Source organism: Ranitomeya variabilis, chromosome 7 (genome assembly GCF_051348905.1).
Source record: "Ranitomeya variabilis isolate aRanVar5 chromosome 7, aRanVar5.hap1, whole genome shotgun sequence".
Taxonomy (NCBI): Eukaryota; Metazoa; Chordata; class Amphibia; order Anura; family Dendrobatidae; genus Ranitomeya; species Ranitomeya variabilis.
The window spans coordinates 2,589,851-2,605,639 of NC_135238.1; positions in this window are offsets into that span (position 1 = coordinate 2,589,851).

The window sequence follows — 15,789 nt, forward strand, 5'->3', positions numbered from 1 at the left end:
GGGAGTGTAGGGGCATGCTCTGTGATTGGTGCAGGGAGCGGAGGAGGAGAGCTGTGCCATCATCTACTGAGACTGGTGGATACTGTGCCTCTGTCTATGGATGTGATGACAATGAGACTCGTGTCAGTCTAATATTACAATTACAGACTGGGCGAACATTACATAAATATGGACTTGTGTGTAACATAGTGACAGAACATATATAAATACATATACACACACAGCGCTGTGCAAAAGTTTTAGGCAGGTGAGTAAGAAATGCAGCAGAATAAGAAGCTTCTATTAGAAGGGTTAATAGATTGATAAAAATAATCAACAAAGTGTAAAATGACTTGCTTCCATCCTCAGTATCTAGTGTCAACCAGTCACCTCCATCATCAGTATCTGGTAACCGCCCGTCAGATCCTCTGGCTTGGATATTGTTCTCTCGTTGCTCCGTGCAGATCCTCAGGCTTCGGGATTCTCTCGTTGCTCCGTGGAGATCCTCTGGCTTGGATATTGTTCTCTCGTTGCTCTGTGAAGAACCTCTGGCTTGGATATTTGTCATGATCTCTGCAGGCAGAGATCATAGCAAGCCTATAGAAGGACAAGCTCTCGGAAGATGGAACTATACTGACCATGAACTAAGCCTGCCGCGCAACTAGAAATAGCCAGGTAGCATTTCCTATTAATCGCTAGATGCCCAGCTCTGGCCTAAGACCTAAATAGCTAGCAGAGGGAAATATAAGACCTGGCTCACCTCTAGAGAAATATTCCAAAGAAGACAGTAGCCCCCCACATATAATGACGGTGAGTTCAGATGAAACAACAAACGCAGCAGGAAAATAGTCTTAGCAAATTTGAGGTCCGCTTACTAGATAGCAGAAGACAGATAGTATACTTTCATGGCCAGCAGAAAAATACTAACAAAACACCATCCAGAGATTACCTTAAACTCTGGCATTAACTCATAACGCCAGAGTAGCAATCCCTGATCGACGAGAGCTTTCCAGACACAGTAACAAAACTTCAGCTGCGAACTGGAACAAATAGGCAAAACAAAACATGGACAAAAGTCCAACTTATCAGTAGTTGTCTAGAAGCAGGAACAAGCACTGAGAGGCATCAGATAACATTGTTGACCGGCAAGAAACCACCAGAGAAATGAGCTTAAATAGCGACACCCACTACTGATGGAATCAGGTGAAACAGGAAAGAGGATGACAAGTCCAATTCCACAAGCGGCCACCGGGGGAGCCCAGAATCCAAATTCACAACAGTACCCCCCCCTCAAGGAGGGGGCACCGAACCCTCACCAGATCCACCAGGGCGACCAGGATGAGCCCTATGGAAGGCACGAACAAGATCAGAAGCATGAACATCAGATGCATTGACCCAAGAATTATCCTCCTGGCCGTAACCCTTCCAGTTGACCAGATACTGGAGTTTCCGTCTGGAAACACGAGAGTCCAAAATTTTCTCCACAACGTACTCCAACTCACCCTCAACCAACACCGGAGCAGGAGGCTCAACAGAAGGTACAACAGGTACCTCATACCTGTGCAATAACGACCGATGAAAAACGTTATGAATGGAAAAGGACGCAGGGAGGTCCAAACGGAAAGAAACAGGATTAAGAATCTCCAATATTCTATAAGGGCCGATGAACCGAGGTTTAAACTTAGGAGAAGAGACCCTCATAGGGACAAAACGAGAAGACAGCCACACTAAATCTCCAACACAAAGCCGAGAACCAACACGACGATGACGGTTGGCAAAACGCTGAGTCTTCTCCTGTGACAACTTCAAATTGTCCATAACCTGCCCCCAGATGTGATGCAATCTCTCCACCACCGCATCCACTCCAGGACAATCCGAGGATTCCACCTGACCGGAGGAAAATCGAGGGTGAAACCCCGAATTACAGAAAAACGGGGACACCAAGGTGGAAGAACTGGCCCGATTATTGAGGGCGAACTCTGCCAATGGCAAAAAAGCAACCCAATCATCCTGGTCAGCAGAGACAAAACACCTCAGATATGTCTCAAGGGTCTGATTAGTCCGCTCGGTCTGGCCATTAGTCTGAGGGTGAAAAGCAGATGAAAAAGACAAATCTATGCCCATCCTAGCACAGAATGCCCGCCAAAATCTAGACACAAATTGGGTACCTCTGTCAGAAACAATATTCTCAGGAATACCGTGCAATCGGACAACATTCTGAAAAAACAGAGGAACCAACTCAGAAGAAGAAGGCAACTTGGGCAGAGGAACCAAATGGACCATTTTAGAGAAACGGTCACAGACCACCCAGATGACAGACATCTTCTGGGAAACAGGCAGATCTGAAATAAAATCCATCGAGATGTGTGTCCAAGGCCTCTTAGGAATAGGCAAGGGCAACAGCAGTCCGCTAGCCCGAGAACTACAAGACTTGGCCCGAGCACAAACGTCACATGACTGCACAAAGACTCGCACATCTCGTGACAGAGAAGGCCACCAGAAGGATCTTGCCACCAAATCCCTGGTACCAAAAATTCCGGGATGACCTGCCAATGCAGAAGAATGTACCTCAGAGATGACTCTGCTGGTCCAATCATCCGGAACAAACAGTCTATCAGGCGGACAACGATCCGGTCTATCCGCCTGAAACTCTTGCAAGGACCGCCGCAGATCAGGAGAAACGGCCGACAAAATTACTCCCTCCCTAAGGATACCTGTGGGTTCAGAATTACCAGGAGAGTCCGGGTCGAAACTCCTAGAAAGGGCATCTGCCTTAACATTCTTAGAACCCGGTAGGTATGACACCACAAAATTAAAGCGAGAAAAAAATAAAGACCAGCGCGCCTGTCTAGGATTCAGGCGTCTGGCAGTCTCAAGATAAATCAAATTTTTGTGGTCAGTCAATACCACCACCTGATGCCTAGCCCCCTCGAGCCAATGGCGCCACTCCTCAAACGCCCACTTCATGGCCAAAAGCTCCCGATTCCCAACATCATAATTCCGCTCTGCGGGCGAAAATTTGCGAGAAAAGAAGGCACAAGGCCTAATGACGGAGCAGTCGGAACCTTTCTGCGACAACACTGCCCCAGCACCGATCTCCGAAGCGTCAACCTCAACCTGAAAAGGCAGATTCACATCAGGCTGACGCAACACAGGGGCAGAGGCAAAACGGCGCTTAAGCTCCTGAAAGGCCTCTACAGCATGAGGGGACCAATTAGCAACATCAGCGCCTTGTCTGGTCAAATCAGTCAGTGGTTTAACGACATCCGAAAAACCAACAATAAATCGGCGGTAAAAGTTGGCAAAGCCCAAAAATCTCTGAAGACCCTTAAGAGAGGAGGGCTGAGTCCAGTCACAAATAGCTTGCACCTTGACGGGATCCATCTCAATGGAAGAGGGAGAAAAAATATACCCCAAAAAGGAAATTTTCTGGACCCCAAAAACGCACTTAGACCCCTTCACACATAAAGAATTAGACCGCAGAACCTGAAAAACTCTCCTGACCTGCTGGACATGAGAGTCCCAGTCATCAGAAAAAATCAGAATATCATCCAGATATATTATCATAAATTTATCCAGAAAATCGCGGAAAATATCATGCATAAAAGACTGGAAAACTGAAGGGGCATTAGAAAGACCAAAAGGCATGACCAAATACTCAAAGTGGCCCTCGGGCGTATTAAATGCGGTCTTCCACTCATCCCCCTGCCTGATCCGCACCAAATTATACGCCCCACGAAGATCAATTTTAGAGAACCACTTAGCACCCTCTATACGAGCAAACAAATCAGTAAGCAATGGCAATGGGTATTGATACTTAACAGTGATCTTATTCAGAAGCCGATAATCAATACATGGTCTCAAAGAGCCGTCTTTTTTTGAGACAAAGAAAAACCCAGCTCCCAAGGGAGAAGAAGATGGACGAATATGTCCCTTTTCCAAAGACTCCTTTATATATTCCCGCATAGCAGCATGTTCCGGCACAGACAAATTAAACAAACGACCCTTTGGATATTTACAACCCGGTATCAAATCTATGGCACAATCGCACTCACGGTGCGGAGGTAACGACCCAAGCTTGGGTTCGTCAAAGACGTCTTGATAATCAGAGAGGAACTCAGGGACTTCAGAGGGAATGGACGACGAAATAGAAACCAAAGGTACGTCCCCATGAATACCCTTACATCCCCAGCTCAACACAGAAATAGCTCTCCAGTCCAAGACTGGGTTGTGAGACTGCAACCATGGCAATCCCAGTACCAAATCGTCATGTAAATTATACAGCACCAGGAAACGAATAATCTCCTGGTGATCCGGATTGATACGCATGGTTACTTGTGTCCAGTATTGTGGTTTATTATTAGCCAATGGGGTGGAGTCAATCCCCTTCAGAGGAATAAGAGTCTCCAAAGGCTCTAAATCAAAACCACAACGATTGGCAAAGGACCAATCCATAAGACTCAGAGCGGCGCCAGAGTCAACATAGGCGTCCGTGGCAATGGATGACAAAGAGCAAATCAGGGTTACAGACAAAATAAACTTAGACTGAATGGTGCCAATGGAAACAGACTTATCAAGCTTCTTTGTACGCCTAGAGCATGCCGATATAACATGAGTAGAATCCCCACAATAGAAACACAATCCATTCTTCCGTCTAAAATTCTGTCGCTCGCTCCTGGACAGAATTCTATCACACTGCATACTTTCTGGCGTCTTTTCCATAGACACCGCCAGATGGTGCATCGGTTTGCGCTCCCGCAGACGCCTATCAATCTGAATAGCCATTGTCATGGACTCATTCAGACCTGCAGGCAAAGGGAACCCCACCATAACATCCTTAACGGCATCAGAGAGACCTTCTCTGAAAGTTGCCGCCAAGGCGCACTCATTCCACTGAGTAAGCACAGACCATTTACGGAATTTTTGGCAGAAAACTTCAGCTTCGTCTTGCCCCTGAGATAGTGCCATCAAAGTTTTTTCTGCCTGAAGTTCCAAATGAGGTTCCTCATAAAGCAAGCCCAAGGCCAGAAAAAACGCATCCACATCGCGTAACGCAGGATCCCCTGCTGGCAATGAGAAGGCCCAATCTTGAGGGTCACCCCTGAGCAAGGAAATCACAATCCTAACCTGCTGAGCAGGGTCTCCAGCTGAACGAGACTTCAGGGACAAATAAAGCTTACAATTATTTCGGAAATTCTGGAAGCTAGCTCTATTCCCTGTGAAGAACTCCGGCAAAGGAATTCTCGGCTCAGATACCGGAGCATGTACTACAAAATCTTGTAAATTTTGTACTTTCGTGATGAGATTATTCAAACCCGCAGTTACACTCTGGAGATCCATTATTGTCAGGTGCACACAGAGCATACAGAGATTAGGAGGAGAGAGAGAAAAAAAAACTGCAGCAAGGCAGACTGGAGGAAAAAAAAAAAAAAAAAAAAAATTCCAGCAGACTTCTTATAACTCTCCTTTCTAAACCTGGGTCTTTAACACTTTATGGGCCGGTCAAACTGTCATGATCTCTGCAGGCAGAGATCATAGCAAGCCTATAGAAGGACAAGCTCTCGGAAGATGGAACTATACTGACCATGAACTAAGCCTGCCGCGCAACTAGAAATAGCCAGGTAGCATTTCCTATTAATCGCTAGATGCCCAGCTCTGGCCTAAGACCTAAATAGCTAGCAGAGGGAAATATAAGACCTGGCTCACCTCTAGAGAAATATTCCAAAGAAGACAGTAGCCCCCCACATATAATGACGGTGAGTTCAGATGAAACAACAAACGCAGCAGGAAAATAGTCTTAGCAAATTTGAGGTCCGCTTACTAGATAGCAGAAGACAGATAGTATACTTTCATGGCCAGCAGAAAAATACTAACAAAACACCATCCAGAGATTACCTTAAACTCTGGCATTAACTCATAACGCCAGAGTAGCAATCCCTGATCGACGAGAGCTTTCCAGACACAGTAACAAAACTTCAGCTGCGAACTGGAACAAATAGGCAAAACAAAACATGGACAAAAGTCCAACTTATCAGTAGTTGTCTAGAAGCAGGAACAAGCACTGAGAGGCATCAGATAACATTGTTGACCGGCAAGAAACCACCAGAGAAATGAGCTTAAATAGCGACACCCACTACTGATGGAATCAGGTGAAACAGGAAAGAGGATGACAAGTCCAATTCCACAAGCGGCCACCGGGGGAGCCCAGAATCCAAATTCACAACAGATATTGTTCTCTCGTTGCTCCGTGCAGATCCTCAGGCTTCGGTATTCTCTCGTTGCTCCGTGGAGATCCTCTGGCTTGGATATTGTTCTCTCGTTGCTCTGTGGAGATCCTCAGGCTTCGGTATTCTCTCGTTGCTCCGTGGAGATCCTCTGGCTTGGATATTGTTCTCTTGTTGCTCTGTGAAGAACCTCTGGCTTGGATATTGTACTATCGTTGCTCCGTGCAGATCCTCAGGCTTCGGTATTCTCTTGATGCTCTGTGGAGATCCTCTGGCTTGGATATTGCTCTCTCGTTGCTCTGTGGAGATCCTCAGGCTTGAGTATTGTTCTCTCGTTGCTCCATGGAGATCCTCAGGCTTGGGTATTATTCTCTCGTTGCTCTGTGGAGATCCTCTGGCTTGGATATTGTTCCCTCGTTGCTCTGTGGAGATCCTCAGGCATGGATATTGTCCTCCCGTTGCTCCGTGGAGATCCTCAGGCATGGGTATTGTTCTCTCGTTGCTTCGTGGAGATCCCCAAGCTTGGGTATTGTTCTCTCGTTGCTCCGTGGAGATCCTCAGGCGTGGGTATTATTCTTTCATTGCTCTGTGGAGATCCTCTGGCTTGGATATTGTTCTCTCGTTGCTCTGTGGAGATCCTCAGGCATGGATATTGTTCTCCCGTTGCTCCGTGGAGATCCTCAGGCATGGGTATTGTTCTCTCGTTGCTTCGTGGAGATCCCCAAGCTTGGGTATTGTTCTCTCGTTGCTTCGTGGAGATCCCCAAGCTTGGGTATTGTTCTCTCGTTGCTCCGTGGAGATCCTCAGGCGTGGGTATTATTCTTTCATTGCTCTGTGGAGATCCTCTGGCTTGGATATTGTTCTCTCGTTGCTCTGTGGAGATCCTCAGGCATGGATATTGTTCTCCCGTAACTCCGTGGAGATCCTCAGGCTTGGGTATTGTTCTATTGTTGCTCCGTGGAGATCCTCAAGCTTGGGTATTGTTCTCTTGTTACTCCGTGCAGATCCTCAGGCGTGGATATTGTTCTCTCGCTGCTCCGTGCAGATCCTCTGGCTTGGATATTGTTCTCTCGTTGCTCTGTGGAGATCCTCAGGCTTGAGTATTGTTCTCTCGTTGCTCCGTGGAGATCCTCAGGCTTGGATATTATTCTCTCGTTGCTCTGTGGAGAAGCTCTGGCTTGGATATTGTTCTCTCGTTGCTTCGTGCAGATCCTCAGGCTTTGGTATTCTCTCGTTGCACCGTGGAGATCCTCTGGCTTGGATATTGTTCTCTCGTTGCTCTGTGGAGATCCTCAGGCATGGATATTGTTCTCCCGTTACTCCGTGGAGATCCTCAGGCTTGGGTATTGTTCTATTGTTGCTCCATGGAGATCCTCAAGCTTGGGTATTGTTCTCTCATTGCTCCGTGGAGATCCTCAGGCTTGGGTATTATTTTCTTGTTGCTCCGTGCAGATCCTCAGGTGTGGGTATTGTTCTCGTGTTACTCCATGCAGATCCTCAGGCTTGGAAATTGTTCTTTTGTTGCTCCGTGGAGATCTTCAGGCTTGGATATTGCTCTCTCTCGTTGCTCCATGGAGATCCTCAGGCTTGGATATTGCTCTCTCGTTGCTCCGTGCAGATCCTCAGGCTTGAGTATTGTTCTCTCGTTGCTCCGTGGAGATCATCAGGCTTGGGTATTATTCTCTCGTTGCTTTGTGGAGATCCTCAGGCATGGATATTGTTCTCCTGTTGCTCCACGGAGATCCTCGGGCGTGGGTATTGTTCTCTCATTGCTCCATGGAGATCCTCAAGCTTGGATATTGTTCTCCTGTAGCTCCGTGCAGATCCTCAGGCTTCGGTATTTTCTCGCTGCTTCATGGAGATCCTCTGTCTTGGATATTGTTCTCTCGTTGCTCTGTGGAGATCCTCAGGCATGGATATTGTTCTCCCGTTGCTCCGCGGAGATCCTCGGGCGTGGGTATTGTTCTCTCATTGCTCCATGGAGATCCTCAAGCTTGGATATTGTTCTCTCGTTACTCCGTGGAGATCCTCAGGTGCGAGTATTGTTCTCTCGTTGCTCCGGGGAGATCCTCAGGCATGAGTATTGTTCTCTCCTTGCTCTGGGGAGATCCTCAGGCATGAGTATTGTTCTCTCGTTACTCCGTGGAGATCCTCAGGTGCGAGTATTGTTCTCTCGTTGCTCCGGGGAGATCCTCAGGCATGAGTATTGTTCTCTCATTGCTCTCATTGCTCCATGGAGATCCTCAGGCATGGGTATTGTTCTCTCGTTGCTTTGTGCAGATCCTCAGGCATGGGTATTGTTCTCTCATTGCTCCGGGGAGATCATCAGGCATGAGTATTGTTCTCTCGTTGCTCCGTGGAGATCCTCAGGCTTGGGTATTGTTCTGGCTGCAGTCTGTTTAGCATAACACAGGGCAGACAAATAAAAACACCTATCAGCATTTGGGTGCAGCTTTATATTCTTTCCTTATATTATATTTCCTGCTGGTGATAGTTTCTTGTGGACATCCAGCCATTCTGTTGTTGTTTAAAGCCAGCCAGTTAAATTCCAGCTAAGGTTTTTCTCCTTGCTGCTACTATACTTCCCTCTGCACCTACCTTCTGTTTCTTTTTAGAAAGCTGGCAGCATATTATCTAACAATACATTCGTTATACTTTATTTTGTATTTCATGGTTTATTCTACTCACTTAGGAATGCTTCTTTTTTTCAGCACACTTTCCCTTCTGTAGGTAATTTACTCTCTGCTCTGCCCTCTGTTTTTTTAGGAGGAACATGAAGCGCTCGTCGGCCTTTCAGGCAGCTTAGGTCTGAGTTGCCATCGTCTAGTCTGTAGCTAGGGCTATCTCAGCTCACGCAGGACCTAGGGCCTGCGGGGTCAGGATCTCTAGTCTGTACAGGAGCCGACAGGGTCAGTTGCAGTTTTCAGCTTTGCCCATCAACTCGATTGAGTTGCTATACTATCATAATGACCATCGCGTGGATGTCTGATCGGTTCCAAATTTATTCTGCAATAGAGATGGGCGAACCCGAACAGTAAAGTTCGACGTCCGTACCGCAGATCTACTATTCGGGCACGGACACCGAACATGGACTTCACCAGGATGACCGTGTTACTGTTCAGATTTGGCTGCCCATACACCGGGTCCGGGTATTTGTCGCACTGTTATGTGCATGACAGCACGGCAAACACCACTTCTGACTGGCAGTGAAATCATCCCCGCTGGTCAGAGAGCCGCAGTTCCTACGCTGTCAAAAGACAGCGTGAGTGCTAAGCTGTGATACGAGGTATAAAGTTTACCTCTGGTTACTGGTGTCAGCTGATGGGACAACTGCTCCCATCATCCGAAACCTGCTGCCGCTAATAACAGCAAGGGCAGGGGCAGCGGATGGGAGTATTCATCAGCCGTTCCTGCGCTGTAAATAGCTAAAAAAAACCTGGCGTGGGTCCCCCCCCATTTTTGACAACCTTGCTAAAGCAGACAGTGGGGGGCTGGTATTCTCAGGCTGGTAAGGGGCTATGGATATTGCCCCCTCTTAGCCTAAAAATAACAATCCGCAGCTTGCCAGAAAAGTCACGATAATTAGATGCGCCAATTCTGGTGCTTTGCCCGGCTCTTCCCACTTGCCCTGTAGCGGAGCAAGTGGGTTGATAGTTGGGGGTTGATGTCCTGCACCTGATCATGTGCCCACACTCTAAGGGTATGTTTCCACGTTCAGGAAACGCTGCGTTTTTGACGCTGCGTTTTTCCGCAGCGTCAAAAACGCAGCGTCCAGATGTTACAGCATAGTGGATGGGATTTCATGAAATCCAGACTCCACTATGCATTAAAAACGCATGCGTGGTGCGTTTTTTCAAAACGCAGCATGTTGCTACTATGAGCAAAACACGCAGGTACACCGCAGGTGACCTGCCAGTGACCTCAGGTGCAGTTTTGGTCAGGATTTTACCTGCATAAAATCCTGACCAAAGCCTGAAGCAAAACTGAACGTGGAAACATACCCTAAGGGTACGTGTCCACGTTCAGGATTGCATCAGGATTTGGTCAGGATTTTATGCAGGCAAAATCCTGACCAAATCTGCACCTGAGGTCACTGGCAGGTCACCTGCGCTGTCCTTGAGTTTTTCTGCAATGTAAGGACATGCTGCGTTCTGAAAAGACGCACCGCATGTCCGGTTCCGCGGGTCTGCCGCATGCGTCTTTTACTGCATAGTGGAGACGGGATTTCATGAAACCCCCTCCACTATGCTGTAACATCTGTTTGCGTGTTTGACGCTGTGGCTCTACGCGGCGTCAAACACGCAGCGTTTCCTGAATGTGGAAACATACCCCAAGTTCTCTAGAGTTGAGGCCAATGTATATCCTGGAGCAGCCGCACGTAGCATCGTAAATCTGGAGGCTATGGTCGTCATCATTGCTGGTGTCCTCCAGTGTGAGGCTATGCAGCAATGACGGCCTGAAGTCTGGAGGCCATTGACGCCACCGTCACTGGTTTTCTTCTGTGTGAGGTTTTGCATTTGGGTGAATCTGAGCAGGAAGTATCGCCCTTGTACACACAGGATTCATCCGGCCGCTTCTGTCTTCAGTCACATCATCAATAATCACTAGTGGCTCTATGTCACTGGAAGCCATGCACGCCCGCATCATCACACCTCCTCCACCATGTGTTACACAGGATATGCCAAGGATCTAGAGATGCTCCAGACTTGTTTCTTCCCATCATTCGGGTACAGGTTGATCTTAGTTTTGATTTTCCAGGACTTGGCAGCTTCTTTAGATGTTTTTGGCAAAGTCTAATCCAGCATTTCTATTTTTTAGCCGATTATTGGTTTGCCCCTTGTGATGATCCTCTGGTACTTTCTCTCATGATGTTTTCTCTTTATGGTAGACTCAGATACTGAGACCCTGACTTCCTGGAGAGTGGTCTTTACTTTCGGGGATGTTGTGAAGGGAATTTTATTCTCTATGGGAAGGATTCTACAATCATCCACCGCAGGTGTCTTCCAGGGACCTCCAGGCGTTTTTGAGTTCCCAATCTCACTAGAGCACTCTTTATTGTGCAGAATGTACGAAACTATAGATTTGGCTTCTCCTAACATTTTTCCTGTCTCTCTGAAGGATTCTTGTTATCTTTCAGCCTATTGATGGTTTCTCTTCCATTAAGAACTCTTCTGACTGCATGTGGTGGGTTCACAGCAACTGTTTCCAAAGGCAAATGCTGCACCTGGAATCAGCTCCAGAACTTTTACCTGCTTAATTGTTGAATTAATGGGGGAAAACGCCCATGCCGCCGATTAGTTAACTTCTGAGATAATTGTCCAAATACTTTTGGTCCCTTGGAAAAGAGGCAGCCCCATATTACAAAGCTGTAATTCCTAAACCTTTCACCCAATCGGGATGTGAATCCATCAGATTAAAGCCGAGAGTTGGCGCTTTACTCCCAGATTATAGGACTGGATCTGGAATAGGTTTTGCTAAACTGATAAAATGCCAAAGCTTGTGTCTCCATCCAAGTATCTTGAGTGTGTGTGAATATAAGTATATGGCTGAACATGTACATATACACTCACCGGCCACTTTATTAGGTACACCTGTCCAACTTCTTGTTAACACTTAATTTCTAATCAGCCAATCACATGGCGGCAACTCACTGCATTTAGGCATGTAGACATGGTCAAGACAATCTCCTGCAGTGCAAACCGAGCATCAGTATGGGGAAGAAAGGTGATTTGAGTGCCTTTGAACGTGGCATGGTTGTTGGTGCCAGAAGGGCTGGTCTGAGTATTTCAGAAACTGCTGATCTACTGGGATTTTCACGCACAACCATCTCTAGGGTTTAAAGAGAATGGTCCGAAAAAGAAAAAAAATCCAGTGAGCGGCAGTTCTGTGGGCGGAAATGCCTTGTTGATGCCAGAGGTCAGAGGAGAATGGGCAGACTGGTTCGAGCTGATAGAAAGGCAACAGTGACTCAAATCGCCACCCGTTACAACCAAGGTAGGCCTAAGAGCATCTCTGAACGCACAGTGCGTCGAACTTTGAGGCAGATGGGCTACAGCAGCAGAAGACCACACCGGGTACCACTCCTTTCAGCTAAGAACAGGAAACTGAGGCTACAATTTGTACAAGCTCATCGAAATTGGACAGTAGAAGATTGGAAAAACGTTGCTTGGTCTGATGAGTCTCGATTTCTGCTGCGACATTCGGATGGTAGGGTCAGAATTTGGCGTAAACAACATGAAAGCATGGATCCATCCTGCCTTGTATGGAGCATCTTTGGGATGTGCAGCCGACAAATCTGCGGCAACTGTGTGATGCCATCATGTCAATATGGACCAAAATCTCTGAGGAATGCTTCCAGCACCTTGTTGAATCTATGCCACGAAGAATTGAGGCAGTTCTGAAGGCAAAAGGGGGTCCAACCCGTTACTAGCATGGTGTACCTAATAAAGTGGCCGGTGAGTGTATATATATACACACACACATATGTACATACAGTATTTAGTCAGCCACCAATTGTGCAAGTTCTCCCACTTATAAAGATGAGCGAGGCCTGTAATTGACATCATACGTCGACCACAACGTTGAGAGTCACAATGAGAAAACAGATCCAGAAAATCACCTTGTCTGATTTGGGAAGATTTATTTTGCAAATTATGGTGGAAAATAAGTATTTGGTCATTAACAAAAGTTCTTCTCAATATTTTGTTATATATCCTTTGTTGGCAATGACAGAGGTCAAACGTTTTCTGTAAGTCTTCACAAGGTTGGCACACACTGTTGGTGGTATGTTGGCCCATTCCTCCATGCAGATCTCCTCTAGAGCAGTGATGTTTTGGGCCTGTGCTGGGCAACACGGATTTTCACCTCCCTCCAAAGGTTTTCTATGGGGTTGAGATGTGGAGACTGGCTAGGCCACTCCAGGACCTTGAAATGCTTCTTACGAAGCCACTCCTTCGTTGCCCTGGCGGTGTGCTTGGGATCATTATCCTGCTGAAAGACCCATCCATGTTTCATCTTCAATGCCCTTGCTGATGGAAGGAGGTTTGCACACAAAATCTCATGAAACATGGCCCCATGCATTCTTTCATGTACACGGATCAGTCGTCATGGTCCCTTTGCAGTGAAACAGCCCCAAGCATGAGGTTGCCACCCCCTTGCTTCACAGTAGGTATGGTGTTCTTTGGATACAACTCAGCATTCTGTCTCCTCCAAACACGATGAGTTTTGTTTCTACCAAACAGTTCTACTTTGGTTTCATCAGACCATATGACATTCTCCCAATACTCTTCTGGATAATCCAAATGCTCTCTAGCAAAGTTCAGAAGGGTCCGGACATGTACTGGCTTAAGCAGGGGGACAAGTCTGTCACTGCAGGATCTGAGTCCCTGGCAGCGTAGCGTGTTACTGATGGTAGCCTTTGTTACAGTGGTCCCAGCTCTATGCAGGTCTGTCATGGTTCACGGGGAGGATACCCTTATTTTCCCCACCACTCACACCAATTTGTTGTGAACCGGGGTTGTTTGGTTGCCACTGTTTCCTTTCTGAAGGGGATTTATTTATACCCACTTCCCAGTTCCGGTTTAGAACTTGAAGCTCTCTGGCGCCCCCCTTTCCCTCAGGTCAGGCAAGGTACTGCACCTAGGATAATTAGTTGCCAGAAAGGCTGCCTTACTTTGTACTGGCTAATGAGCACACTCCAGTGAGGGCGATGTAACTACTCCCACTCAGGCGGGAACAATAATTATCAATGCTACCATAGCTACAAAGCCTCCCAAACGCACAGGACAAATTCCGCTGCCACCAGCTCCGATTTCTTAATTATTAACGGGTCTGGAGCCAACCCAGATTAGTAGGGTAATTCACTGCGGAGGACGTGACCATACGTTTTAGAGCAAGGAGAAACAAAGCTAGTAATTTTATAGTTTACTCCTAAAGAAGGTAGGCAGTGTTTACAGAAGTATAAAAAGATATTAAGACAAGTATTGTATGTACAGTACAATTACAAATAAAATGGGATTAAAGTTGAAGAGAACACTTACCTGTAATAATTATAGGGGATAACTCAGGAGACTCTTTGCGTGGAACAAGACAACTACAGGACACAGTTTTATAAGTGGTAAAGTCTATATTATCACACGGTGATTCAAACAGGTGCAGAGAGAAACTCAAGTCCACAACACTTGGTGCAAATAATAAACGCAGCTTAGCAGTCTATAGGAAACTTCAGAGGAAAATGCAATCATGCAGAAAGTCTATGAAGCACAATTATTCTTGAGGATACTTGACACGAATAAGTCCTTGCTTAGTCCAAAACACAGATGGATATGCTTATAAGGCAGTTCAAATATCTTAGCTCAACCAGGGAGGTCTGGGTAATAGTCTCAGTTTCTTGCAGAGCAGAAACAGCTTACATGTCCAGCAAATGCAGATGGAAGCAAACACGAGCAGCAGATGAAGAAGGATTACTGAACACTGAGCAGAGTAGCAGGATCACCACACAGGTTCACAGGAGCAGGTATATAGCCAGGGAGTCACCAGAGGTCAGGAGCTGGATGCAAGGCAGAATAATCTAGCACAGACTGAAGGCTGAGGTGGAGCTTTATAACAGGAAGACACAGTGCACATGAGACCAAAGACGCCATCTTGGAAAAGGGCAGTAATGCACAAAAAGGTAATAAAAAAAATGTTCAGACTGCTGACATTACTCCCTCCTTAGAAGCGGCCTCAGGACAATCCTGGACCTGGTTTCTCAGGGAATCTCTGATGAAAACGAGAAATCTTCTGTTGGGCATTGATGTTTTCCACAGGTTTCCAAGAGTTTTCCTCAGGGGGATATCCCTGCCATCTTATCAGATATTGGAGCCGATTCCTGCGAATCCTGGAATCAATAATTTCCTCCACCACAAATTGTTCTTGCCCATCAATCAACACAGGCTGCGGAGGTGGCACAACACGTCCCTGGAAGGTATTAGGAGATACAGGCTTTAGTAAAGATACATGAAAAACTGGGTGTACCTTCATAGTCCTAGGGAGCTTCAGCCGGCAGGCCACAGAGCTCACAATACCGTTGATCTTGAAAGGGCCAATGAATTTCTGTCCAAGTTTTTGTGAAGGAACGTTTAACTTCAGATTCTTAGTTGCTAACCACACGGAATCTCCTACCTTGAACATGGGTGCAGGTTTACGGAATCTATCAGCCGATCTCTTATAACGTTCTTGAGCCGTGGCCAGGGATTCCTTCAGAACCTCCAGATTTTGTCTCGTCGCAGTCAGCCTTTCCTCCACTGCCGGAACCGGAGAATTAAAGGGAACCTGTCACCTGAATTTGGCGGGATAGGTTTGCGGTCATATGGGCGGGGTTTTCGGGTGTTTGATTCACCCTTTACTTACCCGCTGGCTGCATGCTGGCTGCAATATTGGAGTGAAGTTCATGCTGTGTCCTCCGTAGTACAAGCCTGCGCAAGGCAACCTTGCCTTGCGCACGCGCAGTATGCTTTACCCAACTGTGGGCAAAGCCGAAAAGCATTAGTGCGCATGCGCTGGCGCACTATGTCCCAGAAGTATTTCGCTGTGTTCCGGGACATAG